At 52.7% G+C, this 19,216-nt stretch overlaps 1 protein-coding gene and 1 long non-coding RNA gene across 6 annotated transcripts in view; one reads left to right on the top strand and one right to left on the bottom strand.

Annotated features, from left to right (window-relative positions):
- The window catches only part of KAZN (kazrin, periplakin interacting protein), a 1,010,923-nt gene that overhangs the window by 689,519 nt on the left and 302,188 nt on the right, over nucleotides 1–19,216 (top strand). Inside the window, exon 1 of one of the 4 annotated variants that reach the window (XM_072828272.1) lies at nucleotides 13,008–13,205. The exons of the other annotated variants lie outside the window; for them this stretch is intronic. The gene's annotated coding sequence lies outside the window, so the exon portion shown is untranslated. Of the gene's footprint in view, nucleotides 1–13,007; nucleotides 13,206–19,216 lie in introns of those variants that run through there. 4 annotated transcript variants of the gene reach the window in all.
- Nucleotides 6,705–12,978, bottom strand: LOC140634403 (uncharacterized). 2 transcript variants are annotated; one of them, XR_012031903.1, is made up of 3 exons: nucleotides 9,462–12,977; nucleotides 8,879–9,034; nucleotides 6,705–6,896 (listed from the first exon to the last, which is right to left on the bottom strand). It is a non-coding gene; the product is annotated as an uncharacterized lncRNA (long non-coding RNA). The 2 variants fall into 2 exon arrangements; XR_012031902.1 differs by having other exon boundaries at nucleotides 8,879–12,978.

The following is a 19,216-nucleotide window of genomic DNA, read 5'->3' as shown; positions in this document are numbered from 1 at the left end:
CTGGAAGGAGAGATCCTGCCCCTCGGGGATGATGTGCTCCCTGCAGCTCCCTTAGGCTCTAAGCTTTCTGTTCCCTGCACCTTCACTCAGGCCTCTCCCTCCCCCGGGGAGTGCCCTCCCCTCTAGCTGGGAGGCCTGCGCTCCAGGATGGAGAAGCGTCCTTGCTGCAGGCCCCCTCTCTCCTGCAGGTGCGGGGATGCAGCTCTGTCATGCGGGGGGGGGGGGGGGGGGGGGGTGTGCGCACATGCCACTATGTGACGTCATCGTCTGGTAGCCTCTCCCTGGAGATGGACTCTGAGCCCAAAGTTATCTCATTCATTCATCCATTCATTCATTCATTCATTCAAAAAACTCTCCAAAACAAGGTGCCGGGGCCGTCGTGTTAAATAAAAAAAGACGCATCTCTGCCATCAATGGGCCGTACGTTCTAGCCAGTGAGAGTTTTAAAACCAGTACAGAGATGACAACTGTGTGAGAGGTGACAGGAAAGCAACAAAGGCGAAGCCGCCGTGCACAGTGGAGGGTACTGGTCAGGGCCAGGGAGCTCCCTGGAGGACGGGTCATTGTGGTGAAGACAGAGAAGATGCAGGAGTGAGTTGGAGGCGGCCTGGGTCCCGGGGGGACAAGAGGGCCAAGTGTGGAAGCTTGGGTGGGCACCTGCCAGACCTCGAAGGGGGAGGTAAGCACAGCTGTCACTCGGTCGGGGACGGGGAGGTGAGGCAGGAGGGCGGGCAGCACCGCACGAGATCCCGGGCGGTTTTTAAGTGGCTTCATTTCATTTCCTCGGGGCTGCTGTGACAAATTGCCACCAACTGGGTGGCCCGCAGCAGCAGACATCTATTCTCTCCCAGCTCCGGAGGCCAGAAGTCCAGAATCAAGGTGTTGGCAGGACTATGCTCCCTCCAAGGCTCTAGGGGACGGTCCTTCCTGGCCATGCATCTGGGGCTCCCTCTGGGGCTTCTGCTGCATCACTCCTGTCTCCCACGGCCTTCCCCCTGTGTCTCTGTGTCTCTTATCAGGACACTCCTTTTTTTCTTTTTTTTCTAAGATTTTATTTATTCATGAGAGACAGAAAGAGAGAGGCAGAGACACAGGCAGAGGGAGAAGCAGGCTCCATGCAAGGAGCCCGATGTGGGACTCGATCCCGGGACCCCAGGGTCACGCCCTGAAGGCAGACGCTCAACCACTGAGCCCCCCAGGCGCCCCTCATCTCTATCTTTACTGTAATTTTGCTAAGATTGTTATTTTAAACAGCATTCTGAGGTCCTGGCTGGACGTGAATTTGGGTGCGATGGGGACATGAAGCAACCCTCTCTGACGGTCCTCACGGCGTGCTCGCAGGGTTAACGTGGAGGTGGAAACTGAGGCCGAGAGCTGCAGTTTGTCCCAGGCCGGAAGGCTGAACTAGGCCCAACCGGGTTGGGGAGGGGGGTGTCCAAGCCTTCTGACTCCAAAGGGGATGCTCTCCCGCTGCGCACACTCCTTGCCCCGCCCCCAGACGGCACAGGGGGCCACTGGCTTGCTCCTCGGCTCAGAATATGACAACAAACAGGGCCTCACAGCCCGTTGGGTCAGAGGCTGGGTCTGCAGCCACTGAGATGGGGAGGGTCCCTCCGCCGTGCCTGGCTCCATCACCAGCGGTGACTCAGGGGACAGCGCCAAGACCAATGGCATCAGCCGCTGGTCCCCACCCTGGAGCAGAGCACAGTGACGCGAATACCCCGGGGAGTGAGCTTCGTGTCTTAGCTGCCAGCTGCTCACATCACCCCTCCTAATGGTTGATTCTGCTTCTCCAGGAGGAAAACGTCGGTCCTGTTCCTTAAGTGCCGCCTCCCCCGGTGGACACTGCCCTCTTCCATTCCCCGCCCTGCCGTGCGATTAAACGGTGCCCGGCGGTGTGCCCTCTTGGCCGCTCGGCATTCAGCACGGGCCCTGGATCATCTGCTTTTCAAACACAACAGACCGAATACGCCCTGACCCAGCGTGCTGCTATCTTTGCAGGGAATTTTCTGGACAGTCTCAGTATCTCACAATATCTTTTTTGTAGTAAGAAGAGAATTGCTGACAATTTCCGCAAAATGTGGGCTCTGGCAAGAATGATTTTCTCCGAATTATATGAGATTCTCCTTCTTTATGTGCCCCTTACACTTAGTTTGCATGTGGTGCCGCCTCTAAGCCGAATATTAAATATTTGGTACCTCCTGTCTCTCGGTTTTCAAGCTGTGGGAGTTTAGCACAAGCCACGCATTTGAGGAGACCTTCCGTGGTGAGTGCCACTGGCCTTCCGGATGCCCACACTCCAGAAGCAATGGGAGAGCAATGGGGGAGGCCCCTGAGTCTCTGAGCCTCCACCCTTTCTTTCTGCCTTTATCTTATGATCAAGAGGAGCCCTGGGTCCCTGTGGGGTATGACGGAGGCAGCAGGAGGCCCCCATGTGCTTGCTTGGACGGCGTGGTCAACAGGGCCTAGACAGGGAAGACGGGGAGCTTGAGGTCAACACGTTTCAACCTCACCGACTACTTTGTGTCGAGACCGGGATCGTCTGAACCTTGAGGAGTGCGGCCTTGGCTTGTGAGAACGGCCCTAATCTGGAAGGTGGCCGCAATCTGGTTACGATCATCCTGTGACCAAGCCACACGCTCCACTTGGCACATAGGCTGTTACACGTCTGCCTGCTTGCTGGTCTCCGGGATTGTGTCCAGGGGACAACATACTGGGTGAGGAATACGTTTTGGTTGAGTTAATGACATACTTTCACTGGTGATGGCGACAGCGATGACGATGACGACACTGGTGACGGACCTACAGAACCTCAGTAGATGTACGTCCACCGTGTGCCGGGCACCTGTGCTGGACGTCAGTGATACGACAGAGGATGAATGAGTAAAGCAGGCGTCCACCGAGTGCTCCTGTGGGCTTAGATTCCAGGGGGAGAACTCGGGCAATAAAATAAGTAAGGAGGTTCCCTTCAGTGGGTCTGTTAGAAGGTGATGAGCTCTATGAAGAAAAAACGTGGAAGGAGAGGGAAAGTACAGTTTTAAGGACAGTGTGGGTGGGGTGGGCCTCTCTGAGAAGGTGACATGCGAACAAAGATGACAGAGAGAAGAGAGAGCCGTGCAGGTGCTGGGGAGGGTGGTCCAGGCAGAGGGACTGGCCAGTGCAAAGGCCCTGAGGCAGGTTTGAGAGGCAGCAAAGAAATCGGAGGGACTAGAGTGGAGTGAACAAGAGGGAGAGCAGGAGAAGGGTGAGCGGGTGAAGGGGCTGGTAGTTGAGGCAGCCAAAGCTTGGGGAGCGTAAGGGGCACGTCTCAAGCCCCCCAGCCAGCGAGGGGGGGTTGTGTTTCGGTTCTTGTGCCTCCTCTCAATGCACCAAAAGGAGCCGCCGTTGGAAGATGACAGCTTTTGTGAACTGGCGTCCTCGGCGCCTGCCTACTGCAGCGGCAGCTTGGACCGGAGAAGGGCTGCCCTGCCCCCTCTCTCACCCCTGAAGCCTCTTTAGTCAACAGGACAAGAACCAGCGGCTCCGTTGTTTCGGTCTGAGCTGCGCTCAGAATTCCCAGCTGGATCCCAAATGCCTCCACGGTCCTTCTTGCGCCTGTCTCGGCTGAACGATGCCACGGGGACTCAGATTCCTTTCCAAGTTCCGGTTTTTCTTTCTTGCCCCGAAAGTTTCTTGTCTCCTTCTGGAACCTGCCAGGAATAATGGGGGGCATCCACCTGCCCAGTCCCCGAATGACTTGCGCACGTTCGCTCGGATGCAGTCGTCTTGCTTGGCGGCTGACCTTTCCTGCCTCGCGTTCCTGGCAGCATTTCTCTCGGCCTACCTTTCCGTGCCGTCTCCGGTTCCCCTTCTCATCTTGGCTCTTCTTAACCGTTTTTGCAGACTTTCCACGAGCCTTTCACTCATGTCGGGAGTCCCCGCTTTCTCTCACTGCCTCATCCTCCCTTTTGAAGGAATTTCCCTGCTGCCTCCAGGGTCAAGGAGTTTGGGGGACCCTCCAGCATGTTTCCCTGGGACCTTCGCCGTCTACACTGGCCCCTTCCTTTATTTCCTTTATTTCAGTCACGTGTACAGAGGCAGGTGCACACGCGGGGCAATGTGTGGTTTCCCTGAGAAGCCAGGACGGGCCAGTGCCCTTGATGGTAGCCCCGATGGAGGATCACAGAGCTCGGCGCAGGTGTCATTTGGCCAGATGGGAACCCCGAACGCAGCCCCGTCCTGGGCTGACATCCGGTTGGGCTTGGGTCCTTAGCCCAGGGGTAACGTTGCTCTTCCGACAGCGGGAGTGCCAATCAGTACAGTCCGTTTGAAAGGCACTTTGGTGATGTCTGCTCAGATTTCCAACACATTTCCAGGATTTCAGAAATACTAAGTAGGTTTGGCGGAGATCTATAGATGAGACCGCCCACCGCAGCAGCGCTTCTTGTAAGAGTGCATTGAAATCCTAATTTCATCAGCAGGTCGCACTGGGTAAATACACAGTAGTACCTCCCTATACGGAGGAGTAGGCGAGGTCGCTAAAGATGGTGCGCAGACGGGTCCACATGGACACAGAGAGGTGACCAGGGGACAGAGTTGTTTAAAATACACAAGTTGAAAAAAATAAATAAAATAAATAAAATAAAATAAAATAAAATAAAATAAAATAAAATAAAATAAAATAAATAAAATAAATAAAAAATAAAATAAATAAAATAAAATAAAATAAATAAAAAATAAAATAAAATAATAAAATAAAATAATAAAATAAAATAAAATAAAATAATAAAATAAAATAAAATAAAATAAAATAAAATATAAATAATAAAATAAAATAAATAAAATAAATAAATAAAATAAAATAAATAAAAATAAAATAAATAAAATAAAATAAATAAAAAATAAAATAAAATAATAAAATAAAATAAAATAATAAAATAAAATAATAAAATAAAATAAAATAATAAAATAAAATAATAAAATAAAATAATAAAATAAAATAAAATAAAATAAAATAAAATAAAATAAAATAAAATAAAATAAAACAAGTTGCCCTGCCTCTGTGTACTGGACAATCCACTTCTGTAAAATGCAATTATATATCCGTTGGAGAGCCGGCTTGATCTTGTCATTAAGAGAAATTGGGCGCTTTGCAAATCTTACACGTTGTAGCATTCTCAGGTCACAAAGTGGTTGTACTAGTCTCTCTCTCTTGTTGTTAACATACAATGTATGGTTTGAAAGCAGGAAAAACCTCGTTCACAGTCCGTTTGACTGGATGAGAAGAAATAGTCCTTCATTGTGACCTCGTTTTGTTTCGCTTTAATGCACGTGAAAATGTGTTGACCTTACACATCCAGATAGATATTTGCACATTCACAGGAAACCAATGAGAGGGATGTGTCCAGAGGCCCCTGGGGAGTGGGTGTGTACACCCGGGAGGCACTCACCAATGTTTTTCACAACCTGCACTCCTGGGTTGCTGAAGCTCTCCTCCCAGTGAGCACGTCTTTTATTGTATAATAATAATTTTTAAAAATGCACGTAGGGGAAGTTACTTTCCTTTTTCTTTGACTTTGTGTCTCTCTGTCTCTTCATCTTTTGTTTGAGGGGACTTTTGAACCCGCAGAGTGATGGACAGCGCCGTAGAGCTCTCACGTACCGTCACCCAACCCCATCAGCCCCGTACCGGTCCAACCCCGTCCAAACCCGGATCCATCCCCTTCCCCGGCCGCAGGTCCTGGGGGAGGTGAAGCAAATCCCAGGCCTCGTTTCAGCGTCTCCTTTCCTGCTCCCAACTCTACTGCCTGTGGGTTATGTCCTCCGATCCTCATCCCGGCCTGCAGGGCTGCCACCTTCCCTCCCCGGAGGGACCCTCTGACCCTCCGATCCGAGTCCTGTCTTAGATGCATCCACCTGAGCGTCCCAATGGTAGCAGAGGCCCAGAAGGGGGCTGCAGGTGCGCCAAGGGATCGGCGGCCAGAGCTTGCTGACTGTGGCCTGTGGTGCAAGGAGCCTCATCGGTTTGAGGCCAGTGAGCTGTACAAAGAGCATCCTGTGCCCGATGCCAGGTCACAGCGCCGCCTGGTGCGGACGGCAGGTCAGCCTCGGCCTTCCCTCCTCCCTCCTCCACCTGCCTCTGCTTTTCCCGGGGGACCTGCATGCCCCCCAGAGCTGAACACGGGGGCACGGGGTGGGAGGCGATGCCTCAAACCAGCCGCCAGTGTGGCACACAGCCTGGCCCAGACCGTCTGTCCTTCGGCCAGTCTCTCAGCAGCTACACTAGACGACACTGTCCTAGACCCTGGGAACCCAGAGGCGATGGGAACAGACGGGAGCCCTGCCCTCATGAGGTTTCTCCCCACACGGGAGCACAGAAAGCCGTTTGCAACGACATCCACCAAATGTGGTCGAATCGGGGATCATCTTCACGCTTTCTGCCTTGGCCATGTTCTGCACTGATTGATTTTTTTTTTTTTCAAAGGAATCTGTTTCGTTGTTACCAAAAAAAAAAAAAAAAAAAAAGAAAAAAAAGAAAAAATGTGTTTTCTTAAAACGAAAACCACAAAGAAAGCACACAGGGCAAGACGATAACAGTGAGTAATTCTGGGTGAGGGGAATGCACACTATTATTTTATTTGTTCTTTTATGTACTTTTTAAATCGCCCAACCAATTTTTGAATTAAAATAAAAATGGGGAAAAAGTGAATTATTTGGAATTGGTGGTGAATCAGCCACAAAGCAAGGGACGAAAGGAAGGTTTTTTTGGTGTGTTTTTTTTTTTTTCCTTTTTCTTCTTACACTCCGCCTGGAAACCATAGTATCGCTGCCGCATTCCAGATGTGCTGGGAAAGCTAGGATTACGGTCCCCCAGCTCGGTGAGGCTTTCTCTAAACCACCTTTTTGTGGCCTTGATTCTGTAAATGCAAACAATAATTACCAACCTAAGGAGATTACTCAGCATAGCTTAGACGCCTCTGGGCCCCCGGATGAGCCACATTATTGACTGCTCACAATTAATCTAAAAAATTAAACCAATTGTGTTTCTGCCTCCTTCTTCCCCGTTTGGTGCCTGGATGACACTTCCACAAATGTAGTGCCTGAGTGGTTATCTCCGTGGTTATCTCTACTCGGTGTTCGCATTTTTCTCCAGAACTGAAATGTTCCATTAAAGCTCATTTGTTTCCGATCCTGGTCTTTGGGATTTCTCTGCTCATCCCTTCCGTGCGCTGCCCCTCTGGCTCTGATGGGCCGCAGCAGAATGGGGCTTTCTGTTTATAATTCTTCCACGGTCTGTCTAGTTTTTCAATTACTGCTTCTCAAACTCCCTCCTGTCCTTCTTCCCTCTTCCTTCATCAATGTTCGCTTCCCCTGTCAAGTTCGGAAGAAGCTGGTGCTGTTGCCTCCACCCCGCAGTATCTCAAGTGTTAGGAGAAAACGACCAAAAGGCCTGAGGACACAGCACCAGTTCATTGAGAAGGAGGTATTGAGTTCCTATTAGCAAGCACCAGGCACATAGGAGATGGTTGTCCGCTTACCTGCCCCCGCCCCCCAAAATACAAACAGAGCATCCTCCTTCCCTGAGCATATAATTTAATTTCCCAAAGGAGAGGAGAGAGCTACATGCCAAATTTTAACTCTAAATACAGAGTGGTTTGGGGATATTTGTTATGCAGCTGTAGGTGACTAATACTCTCCCTTCCTTGCTGGGCAGATACTGCGGTGTCAGGTGCATCCAATTCCCACGCATTCAGCATTCTGGAACATTCTTCTACCTCATTCACCTTCACCTGCCCTTCTTCATGTGTCAGTATGGATATCACTTCATCAGGGACCCCCGCTCCCAGGGGTGGCAACTCTGCACCTCTCCTCCGCAGCCTCTACTCTGCCGTAGACGTCATCTCACGCTGGTTTGTGTCATGAATTCCTAAGCCCCCTAACCAACCCTAGGTTCCGTGAGGCTAGGGGCAGGGCCTGTCTTATCCTTTCTTCCTGCTGCAGCTTCAGTGCCTCTCATGGCTCCTGGCACATGGTGGGCACCCAGATATCTGGCATAGGGATGAATTAAGCCTGCAACGGCCGTGTCACCATCGTTCCCATCTTACAGATGAGAAGGCCGAGGCTCGGAGGGCCCAGGGAGGATATTCCTAAGTTACTAGGCCAAGATTGCAGTCCCAGTTTCCCGTGGGCGCCTTCCCCAGTAAGCCCCTTCGCTCAGCGCTTCTCAAACTGTCCTGGGCATACAGGCCACCTGGCCATTTCGTCAAAATGCAGATTCTGACTCTGCAAGTCTGGGGTGGCTGAGAACCTGCATTTGTAATGTGTCCCGGTGATGCTGACGGTGCTGGTCCTGGATCACTCTTGGAGCAGCGAGGCCCGAGGTATTCGTTGCTCTCAGAGAGTGGAAACTGGACAGGCTCAGGGGGCCATCCACACGGAGCCCTCCGGTCATGCTGGGCACTGTCCTCGTTTGGTGCCAGTTCTGCTCCAGACGTCTGTGTGTGGTGACAGTCTAAACATCCAGACAGGTGTGGCTGGGACATTCCGAATGGCAATGTCACCTCACCTGCCACTGGATTTGTGTGCGAGGCTTTTAATGGTTTGGTTCCTGGGCGAGGCCACCCATGGGGACTAGAAAGAGTTGTGATGAGCCCTCGTTGCAGAGTTACCTGGGCTCTCGCTGAGGAAGCAGCTCCCAGCTGGGCACGGACAGCTGGTGCTTGGGAGAAGCAGACGTACATCATGCAGAACAACTGGGAAAACCAGAGCACATATGGGGTCCGTGCGGGTGGGTGGGGGCTCTTGTCACCAGGGGTCACAGGAAGAAGTGCCCCCCGGGAGATGTGTTCCCAGCATCTCAGCAGATGTGTGCTTGGGCCCCAGGATCCCCCGCACCTACCTCAGTCTTCATCGTTCTCACGGAGCGGTCGGCTGGAGGGCGCTGTCCACAGTCGCCCTTCCACGAGCGTGTGTCCAGCGAGTAGAGGCCGGACCGGACCAGGCTGCGCAAAGGCCGTCAGAAGCTGGGCCCCACGGCACTGAGCTGCTTTAGCACCTGCTCCAAGACAGAAGACCCAAAGCCAAGAACTACCGGACTGTTCCCTCGGCAGCTGCCTTCCCAACCAGACCCAGACCAGGAACTGCTGGCCGAGCTTCCCGGCTGTCAGCGAGGATGACCACCAGGTGGACAGCACATTTCTGGGGTCATCTGAACTGGTGCCACCTCTTCTCTGCCCTCCGTCCTTGCCCCAGATGTGGAAGGGAGACCTGGGCACACGGTGATCCCCACCCTGGGATTTTGAATCATGACTTAACTCATAAAAAAGTACTCCTTGGAAAATATTAAAAGGAAAAAAAATAAAAAGCACCTGTGAGCCCTGCAAAGGTCATTGCAGTGCCCCTATATAGAATGACAGCAAGACCAAGAAATCCTTGCAGTGATTGCAATGCTGAGGGTCAGACACGTTGCCTGAGCTATTTACCTGCACTTGTAGTTCTCAAAGGGGGATCCCCAGCCCGGCAACAGCAGCAGCACTTGAGAACTTGTGGGAAATGCAGATTCTCGGGGTCCACCCCAGACCCGACACATCAGCAGCGCTGGAGGTGGGCCTGGAATCGGTGTGGTAACCTGCCCTCCAGGTGACTTGGATGCACACTTGGGTTTGCAGACCTCAGGCCTAGATGAACTTATTTCATCCTAAAAGCAACCCTGTTAAATGTAAACTGTTGCAATTTCCTCTGTGAAGTTACCCATCTGGAAGGTGGTGGCAGCAATATTTGGACTCGGGCCCCTGGTCGCAGAGGCTAAGCCGCCATCTGCACGTCATCCTGTGAGCGCGCCCCCGGCCCCCGCCCAAAACCAGTTCTCTGTATAAACCATATACACATGTGAGGTTGTCAAGCCAAATGGCGTGGGTTGTTTGTGTTCTTTCTGAAAGAAATAAAGATGTCGACAAAACATTGGATTATAAAATACTGGGTTGTCCCAAAATGTTCTTTTTTTCCTTTTCTTGCTCAATAAGGCTGTGGGATAATCCAAAACTGGGCAGAGCGGATGCAGATGCAGAGGGGAACAAAATAGGCCCTGGACTTGAATCCAGGCCTTCCTGACTCAGCTGCTTCCCAGTGCCCCAGGCACCTCTCGGTGAATTATTTGGATGAATTAATTACGAGCTAAGTGGATCAACGCTGACAGGCCCAGTACAGCAAGTCCCAGAATCACCTGGCTGCTTGCTCAAATTCGGATTCCTAGGATCCACCCCCTCAGAGAGGCTGATTCAGGGCATCTAGGATGTGGCCCGGGAGCCCGCACGCTGGCAGAGGGCCCCCAGGTGATTCTGCAGGACAGTCCCATCGCCACCAGATCTCAGCTTCCTGTGTCCCAAGCCTTTTTCCTTGCCGTCGTATTGCTTTTGCCGAGGTCTTGAGCCCGCACGCTGACGTGGCCGCCTCGCCCGCCTAACACTTCAGGCCACAGATTTGGGGCTCAGGGATCACAGGTTCAAATCCTGCTTCTGGCACTCACAGACTTTATGACCCTGAACAAATCCCTTAACCCCTCCAGACTTTGGTGTCCTCATCTGTAAAATGTCCATCGATGAATCCTTTCCAACAGTATCAAGAGATTGAAGGAAGAACCAGGAATCCCAGAGCTGGAAGATGCACAAATTTAGACCTGTGTGTTGGCTCATGAACGCAGTGCGGCTGGCGAAGAGTTCACCCTTCGAATCGGGGCCTGCTCCGCTCTGCATCCCCAGAATGTTTTCCTTTGCAGGACTTGCTGGCTCTCCGTGAAGAACAAGAGGAAGAGGGACATGTCTCAGGCCAGAGACTTCACTGACTGGAGATGAATAACATTAGGACCCTAAAACAGGGTCAGCAGACACCTGCCCCTGGTTTGGACGGCCCACGAACTCCGATGCATTAACGTATTTTAGTGATGAGGGAAAAAAAAACAAAAGAAAAGTGTCTGAAGATTCCACCCTAGGTGAAAATCACATTTCGGTGTCCATAAGTAAAGCTATATTGGGACACGGCCACGCTCGTGTGTTTCGGTTTAACACTTGTGTCAGAGGGGGTGCAAGGCTGTAAAGAAAGCCCCAAGTGGGGGCACCTGGCTGGCTCAGCGGTTGAGCATCGGCCTTCAGCCCAGAGCATGACCCCAGGGTCTCGGGATCGAGTCCCGCGTCGGGCTCCCCGCGTGGAGCCTGCTTCTCCCTCTGCCTGTGTCTCTCGTGAGTAAATAAATAAAATCTTAAAAAAAAAAAAAAAAAGCTGCAAGTATTTACCGTCCAGCCCTTTACAGAAGTTTGCTGACCCCCATTCATAACTGATCATTTATCAAGAGCGCTTGCGTGTGTTTACTGGCGTGCCGAGCGCTTCCTGTGTATCTCGCTCCCGTGTTTTAACCCGTTCAATCCTTGTAAGACCCGAGGACGTCCACCTTGCCTGCGGCGAAGCAAAGGCAGAGAGAGCGTCCCGAGACCTGCCGGAGGTCAGGAGCTGGGAAAGGGCAGGCCTAGGACCCGAGCCCAGGAGCCTGAAGCCAAAGTATACACGTGGGGCCACTTCCTCGCCTGCCCGGGTTCTGCCAAACTTGAGCCGTAAAGAAAGCATCCAGAAGGCGAGGTCCCAGGCCAGCACCCAAAATCTCTGCCTGGGACCTCGGCCCAGTGGGTGTGATGCTTTCCCGGGAGAACGTTCCCTCCTGACCTGCCGCTAAGTGGCAGAGCCGGGACCGGGACACAGGCGTCTCGAATGTCACCTTCCCCTCACTCCCCGACGGCGGACTCTTCCCCGTGGGCAACAGCGGGGGACCCGGGGCTCAGGCCTGGCAGATTCCACGAGCCCTGCAAGGACACCCCCACCCCCAGCCCCTTAGCTGCGGAGGAGGCCCCGGCTCGCGTTCTGTTCGCTTCCCGTCTGACGTATCCATCGTGGCGTGAGGAATGTATTTTCTTAACAATGTCCCTTCCAGTTTCTGGGGCAAAATGGGGCTCTGGAGAACTGCGTCATTAGCATTGATGAACACTTGACAATAGCATCACGAGCAGATAGAAATGCCTAATGAAAAGAAAAGCACTGCCTGGGAATTACAGAGGCTGGTGGGGTTTTATTGTTATTATTTTTGAGCAATTAGGACTAAAAGCTTCCATCAGGCACCACGCATTTTCCCATCCATTTTGAACTCAGTGATTAAAAAATCCTGCATTGTCAGCTCCAGGCCAGTCGTCAAGATGCCCAAGCCAGGGGCGTCCGGGCCGAGCGCTGTGTCTTCCCTGTGGTCCTGAAAGTCTTGCTCCAGGGCCTGCCCTTGACATGGATTTCCTCTTCCCGCCTCTCTCTACTTCCTCGACTCTCCTTTTCCCATCGTAGGAGGTTTTGCCTCTGAGTTAGTGCCGAGCCTTCTCCATACATCCTGTGTCCCTTGTAAAAACCATCCACTTGGGACCCCCTGGGGGGCTCAGTGGTTTAGCACCGCCTTTGGCCCAGGGCTTGACCCTGGGGTCCTGGGATCGAATCCTGCATCGGGTTCCCTGCAGGGCGCCTGCTTCTCCCTCTGCCTGCGTCTCTGCCTCTCTCTGTGTGTCTCTCATGAATAAATAAATAAAATCTTTTAAAAAAGAAAAAAAAACCCATCCACTTGCAGAAAGCTGCCTGAGGTACACAAACGGCAGTTGTGAGCTCAAGCACCAGAGAGGTTGGGACACTCGTGAAAAGACACAGCCAGTGAGTAAGTTCAGCCTAGCCTTGAACCCAGGCCTTGGACTGTGCTGGGGCCGGGGAGGTGAGGAGCACGGGCTCTGGCTCCGGCTGGCCTGGGTGTGAGTCCCCGCCGTGCCTGGTGATCTTGAGCAAGCGCCTTCACCTGCTGTCGGGCATCAGTTTCTTCACCTGTGAAAGGGGCGGATGGGGGTCCCTGCTTCGTGCGGTGGTCGCGCGGTGCGGTGAGAGCCTGTGTGCAGAGCGCGTGGGGCTCGGCGGTCGCGGCACCCAACGGCACCCAACGGCACCCAACGGCACCCGCGTGCCCGGATGCCCGGTGCAGTGCCCGGTGCTGCGGCAGGTGTTCAGTTTGCAAAGAAACCCACAGCGACACCTGTCGGTCACTGAGGAAAGTACTAGCTCGAGGCAAGTCCTGCTTCCCCAGATGCTGCGACACACCTTTTGATGACATCGTTTCTTCGGGAAGCTGGGATTTGGGCATTTCCTCCCTTCCAAAGCAGGTCAGCATATATAGACAGCACGGCTTCTCTATCCATCATCTGTCGATGGACACCGAGGCTCCTGCCACAGTTGGGCTACTGTGGACATTGTTGCTGTGAACATCGGGGTGCAGGTGTCCCCGCGTTTCACTGCATCTGCATCTTTGGGGTAAATCCCCAGCAGTGCAATTGCTGGGTCGTAGGGCAGGTCTATTTTTAACTCTTTGAGGAACCTCCACACAGTTTTCCAGAGTGGCTGCACCAGTTCACATTCCCACCAACAGTGCAGGGGGTCCCCCCTTCCCTACATCCTCGCCAACATCTGTGGTTTCCTGTCTTGTTGATTTCCCCTATTCTCACTGGTGTGAGGTGGGATCTCATTATGGGTTTGATTTGTATTTTCCTGATGGCCAGTGATGTGGAGCATGTTCTCATATGCGTGTTGGCCACGTCTATGTCTTTGTCTGTGAGATTTCTGTTCATGTCTTTTGCCCATTTCCTGATTGGATTGTTTGTTTCTTTGCTGTTGAGTTTAATAAGCTCTTTATAGATCTTGGATACTAGCCCTTTATCTGATGGGTCATTTGCAAATCTCTTCTCCCATTCTGGAGGTTGTCTTTTAGTTTGTTGACTGTATCCTTTGCTGTCCAGAAGCTTTTTTATCTTGATGAAGTCCCAATAATTCATTTTTGCTTTTGTTTCTCTTGCCTTCATGGATGTATCTTGCAAGAAGTTACTGTGGCCGAGTTCAAAAAGGGTGTTGCCTGTGTTCTCCTCTAGGATTTTGATGAAATCTTGTCTTACATTAAGATCTTTCATCCATCTTGAGTTTATCTATGTGTACGGTGTAAGAGAATGGTCTAGTTTTCTTCTTCTGCACGTGGCTGTCCCAATTTTCCCAGCACCATTTATTGAAGAGACTGTCCTTTTTCCAGTGGATGGTCTTTCCTGCTTTGTCAAATCTTAGTTGAACCGTAGAGTTGAGGGCCCATTTCCGGGTTCTCTATTCTGTTCCATTGATCTATGTGTCTGTTTTTGTGCCAGTATCGCACTGTCTTGATGATGCTGAGTGAAGTAAGTCAATCAGAGGACAAACATATGGTTTCACTCATTCAGGGAATATAACAAATAGTGAAAGGGAATAATGGGGAAAGGAGAGAAAATGAGTGGGAAACATCAGAGAGGGAGACAAACCATGAGAGACTCCTGACTCTGGGAAACGAACGAGGGGTGGTGGAAAGGGAGGTGGGCAGGGGTGGGGGTGACTGGGTGATGGACACTGAGGGGGGCATGTGACGGGATGAGCACTGGGTGTTATACTATATGTTGGCAAATCGAACTCCAATAAAAAAATATACAAAAAAAAAAAAAGGAAGTCAGCGCATTACGGGAAATGAGGGTGGTCATTTCCAATCTGAGTTCAGGGTGGGAGGAGCTCTGCGGTGCCCCACAGGCCCACACACTCCATTTGTACACTTGTGTGTATTGAAGAACAGTGTAAAACGATTGCTTTTCCTTTCCATCTCTGTGCATTTTCTTTTCAACGGGCTATGACATTATTAGACCAAAAAGACTTATGAAGCTTTTGGCCCTAGCTGCTTGATTTAAAAAAAAAAAAGTTTTTTTAGAAAAAAAAAAGCTTTTTAGGGATTTCTTGTAGCCTTACAGGTGCCATGAAAAATTATGGAGACTCTAAGACTGCCCAGAAAAAAAATAAAAAAATCTGGCAACTTCTGCCCTAAGGCACACCCAGGGGTTTTCTCAGTGTCTTCTGCAAATTAGATTTTTATTTTTTTGGTAAATATTTTCTGAATGCACAGAGGAATGGAAGCACATCTTTTTTTTGCACCCTGCGTGCAGCGATGGAGTGGAGGGGTTCCCGCCTGGGGTCGCAGAACACAATTGGAGGCCTCTCGGAAAAACGTAGCTCCAGACAGCTTGGGAAACCACTTTCTGAGAAGACAAGTGGCTGAGTGCTGGACTCTCGTCCTTCTGAGGGTTTCTTGGGGTCCTTGGCTGCAGACTCATCAGCTCTGCCTGTGGCCCCTGGGCCCTTGCACCTGCTGCCGCACAGGTGTGGAAGCCCAGCTGCTCGGGTGATGGAAGTGGCCCGGGCACACGGTGGGGCTGCGAGCAAGGGGAGAGGCGCCCAGGGGATCCCAGCGGGGGGGGGGGGGGAGGTGGTACGGGCTTGCACTTGCGCCCCCCCCCCCCGCTCTGCACAAGTCCAGAGCTGCCGTGAGACCCTCCGTGAGCCCAGACGTAAAGCGCAGAGCACCCGCTCCCAGGGCTCGCGCCGCCCACACCGCTTTCCCGAAGGATCTCTGCTGCTGCCTGTTTTACTTGGTGCAGGGAAACCCGGGGAGGATTTTCACTTGTACCAATAAAGACTTCACTACGCTGGTGTAGGTCTTTTGTGAAGCCAAGGGGCCCGAGGGGGACTCTAGGGAAGCAGGGCCCCCTGTCCCCGGCCCCGAGGGCAGCTCCGGGGGGAGGTGGGGACAGAGAAGGTCTTGGCCCCTCTGCCCTCACGCCGCACCCGCTTTCAGACCTGCCCGCAGCCGGAGCAGCTTTCCAGCAGGTGGAAATGTGGTCACGTGCCCCCAGGGAGGCTTCTGGGAGCCTCTGGAGTTGGGTAGATGCTCCTTGCCAGGTGTCCACATGGCCCTTCTTGCAGGAGCTCATGGAAGTTCTGGAAGGTTCTGCAAATGGAGCACTTCTCCAAACCTCAGGGCCCTGTGACTTCCCAGGGTCTGTTCGATGTTCAAGGCGGGTTCAAGGACCAGTAGCCTCAGCCATGGAAGCTCGGTTCGTTGGCCTCGCCGGGTTGGGCCCCTGCCAGCCTCTCCGGATGGAACCTTCCCTTGGCTCACCTCACAGCTTGAGCCCCAGCTGGTCCCAGCTGCCCTCTGTTCCCTGCCCTGGCTCACGCGTGCCCTCTGCACACAATGCCCTTCATCTCTACCCCCGCCGTTTGCAGGCTCAACTCACGGGTTCCCTCCTCTAAGGGGGACCCTTGCAAATCGTGGTCAGAGTATCTGAGTTCAAGTGATGACCTCACCCCTTAGGAACGTCCTGGGTCTCCGGGGCTTCCTCACCTTTAGGATGGGGATAAAATAGCACGTAATTCAGTGCCTCTCGGGGGCTAGGGTACCCCGGGACCACTTGGGGATCTCAGTAAACTGCCAATGAGCATCCATCTGGTGTCGGAGGAACCTGAGATCCTGCATTTCTAATGGACTCCCTGGTGACGGGGATGCGGCTGGTCTAGGGGCCACACTCTGGAGAGCAAGCGCCTGTCTTGTGGCGTTACACGTGATGGGGCCTGTGACGTGCAGAGGACGGGGCTGGCCGGCCCCCGCGGTAGCTCTCCTTGTGGGTATGGGGACGCTTCTAGAGCGCGCCCGCCCGCCCTCCCTCCCTCCAGGTGACCCGGCCGGCCTGTGGGCCCAGGGCATCTCACGGTCTGACCTTAGACGCACCACTACTCTCTCCTCCCCTTTCTATCCGTGACTCCTTGTGGTTCAGTTGGGTTCCCCAATCTCCAGGCAGACCAGAAAGTTCCCAAGGCCTGACACATCAAAAGGGTGATAGATGTGCTCGTATGAAGATCCACTTCGTGGCTTTTACCATGTGGAATAGGTCATGTTGTTTCCAAAGAGGCATTTATTTTTTTGAAGGGAACACAGGAGAGACATAGGATTTCCTTCTTCTTCGACCAATCCCACCCTGGTTTTTGCCCACCTGGGGTGCTTGGGCTGGATCCCGAGGCCGCCCACAGTCCACAAGGCCCGGGTAGTGAAGGTTTCCAAGCAGCCGGGCTCTGAGATAACATGCCAAACCCCAGCACACCTAATGACCCATTTTCACATGGCAGTCCCCCAGATTGAGATCCAAATACCCAAACATCAGACGGCTGCTGCAGGGCGAAGCAGCAGGAGCCGCCCAAGCTACTTATCAGACATTCTCTATTATCCCCTCCACCTGTTCCCGGATTTCCAAAGCAACACACCGGGTAATAGCCACTCTGGCACCAGAAAGGAGAAACGCCAACGATTTTAAGAGAAAGCTCCTTTTCTCGCTCTGGATTTTATAAATTGTAAAAGGGGCTCGCTGTGAAATAACCACTTACTGTCCCAGGGACTTGGTGATTTGTAAGCTTTTGAGCTTGAGCTGAAGCTTGAGGCTGGCGACAGTCTCAACCTGTGGCCTTCGAAGAATAAAAGCCTCGGGGGGAATGTGCAGGCGGATGAGATGGCTCAGAAGAAGAGCAGTGGTGGGCCGTCCGGCAGAAGCGCGACCTGGAGATGCGAGGGGCCCCCGGGAATCCCAAGCCCACCTGTTCGTTTGCAGGTGATCGTCCTCGGCTTGATCACCGCCAGCGGCCAGGCCTGGTGGCTCACAGCCGGAAACCGTGCACGGGCTCGGGACAGACGGACGGGGCGGTGGGTGTAGGTTTCCTGTGCGTCCTGTAGGTTTCCTCAAACTTCCACGTGCCTAAGAATGGGGTAGAGGAGTATTTCTTCACGATCAAAAATATAGATTCCCGGGCCCCGGGCCTATTAAAGCTGGGGAAAGACTTGAGCATATATATATATGTAATTTTATTTATTTATTTAGAGAGAGCATAAGCAGGGGGAGGGGCAGAGGGAGAGGGAGAGAATCCCCAGCAGACTCCTCGCTGAGCCTGGAGCCCAACGCAGGGCTCGATCTCAACAACCCTGGTATCACGACCTGAGCCAAAATCAAGAGTCAGATGCTTAACTGACTGGGCCGCCCCAGGCGCCCCGACTTGAGCACGTATTTTTAACAAGCTCCCCAAATGCTGTTGGGGCGGGTGGTCCCCTGACCACACTTTGCAAAACACTGGCGGTCGTGCGTTCCTTTTTATACAAGCGAAGAAGAGACAGTCAGGATGATCAAGGGAGAAGGAGCAGTATGTTCACTCACATGGCCTGAAATGCAATTTCCAGAACAGATTTAGGCTACAGAAGTTGAGACAGGGCCATAGTCCCACTTCGTTCATTTATTCGTTCATTCAACAAATATTTCTTGGGGGCCAACTGTGTGCCAGCTGCTGTGGGTGAGCTAAGGGTGAAGAGAACAAGGCAGGCCCAAATCCTTGACGTCAAACATTCCTGTTTCCTTATGGGAGAGCTCAACAATGCGACAGATAAAGAAGGATGTTGAGTACGTTAAGGCACATTTAGGAGTCGGCGAGGAGGTGGGAAATACTCCGGAGACGGAATATTGCAGGCAGGGAGGATGGTGAGAGCAAATGGTGCAACTTTTGAAACTGGGCGGTCCAGGATAGTGTCGCGGAGGAGGTGCCATTTAAGCAGAGACTTGAAGGGGGGTGAGGGGTCCATGTGGATCTCGGGGACAAGACCCCGAGGGCGCCCCGACATGCAAGGAGGCGTGTGGTGGAGGAGTGATGAGGCGGGAACCTGGTAGACGGGGAGCACGGGGCGGGGGGAGTGTGAAGGTCTGTCCTGTTTGTCCGGGGCAATACCTGCTGAAGCCCCAAATCCCAGCACGATGATTAATGGTTCCACCATTAATGGTTTATCGGTTTTGGATTAATGGATTAATGGTTTTGCTCTGGAAAGTTCCATGTCTGAACAATAAAATAATTATCCGTTGACCGTCTATAGGCCACTGTAAGGACTCTGGGGCTCTGAGTGAGATCAGTCCCCGGGGCGCGGGGGTGAGCAGAGGGCTGACGTGGTTTCGTTAGATTGCAAGAGGCCCCGTCTGGCTGCTGAATTAAGAACGGACTCGGGCAGTGCAAGTAGGAGAAAGGGGAGCCCTTGAGAGGCAGCCCGTGGCGCAGGAGATGGAATAGTCCCCCCCACTCCCGCCCCCCCCCCGTGAAGTTCCCTGTGTCCCAATCCTGGGACTTCTGGCCGGGTGACCTCGTGTGTCAGAGCAGACTGCAGAGGGGCGATGGCGGATGAGCCTGGATCCCCCAGGTGGGCCCGATGTCCTCACAGGAGTCCTTCCAAGAGGGAGACCGGAGGGCCAGCGTCAGG

Source organism: Canis lupus, chromosome 5, assembly GCF_048164855.1.
Source record: "Canis lupus baileyi chromosome 5, mCanLup2.hap1, whole genome shotgun sequence".
Classification (NCBI taxonomy): Eukaryota; Metazoa; Chordata; class Mammalia; order Carnivora; family Canidae; genus Canis; species Canis lupus.
Note: the sequence above shows the minus strand (reverse complement) of the source record. Positions and strands in the feature narration are given on the sequence as shown.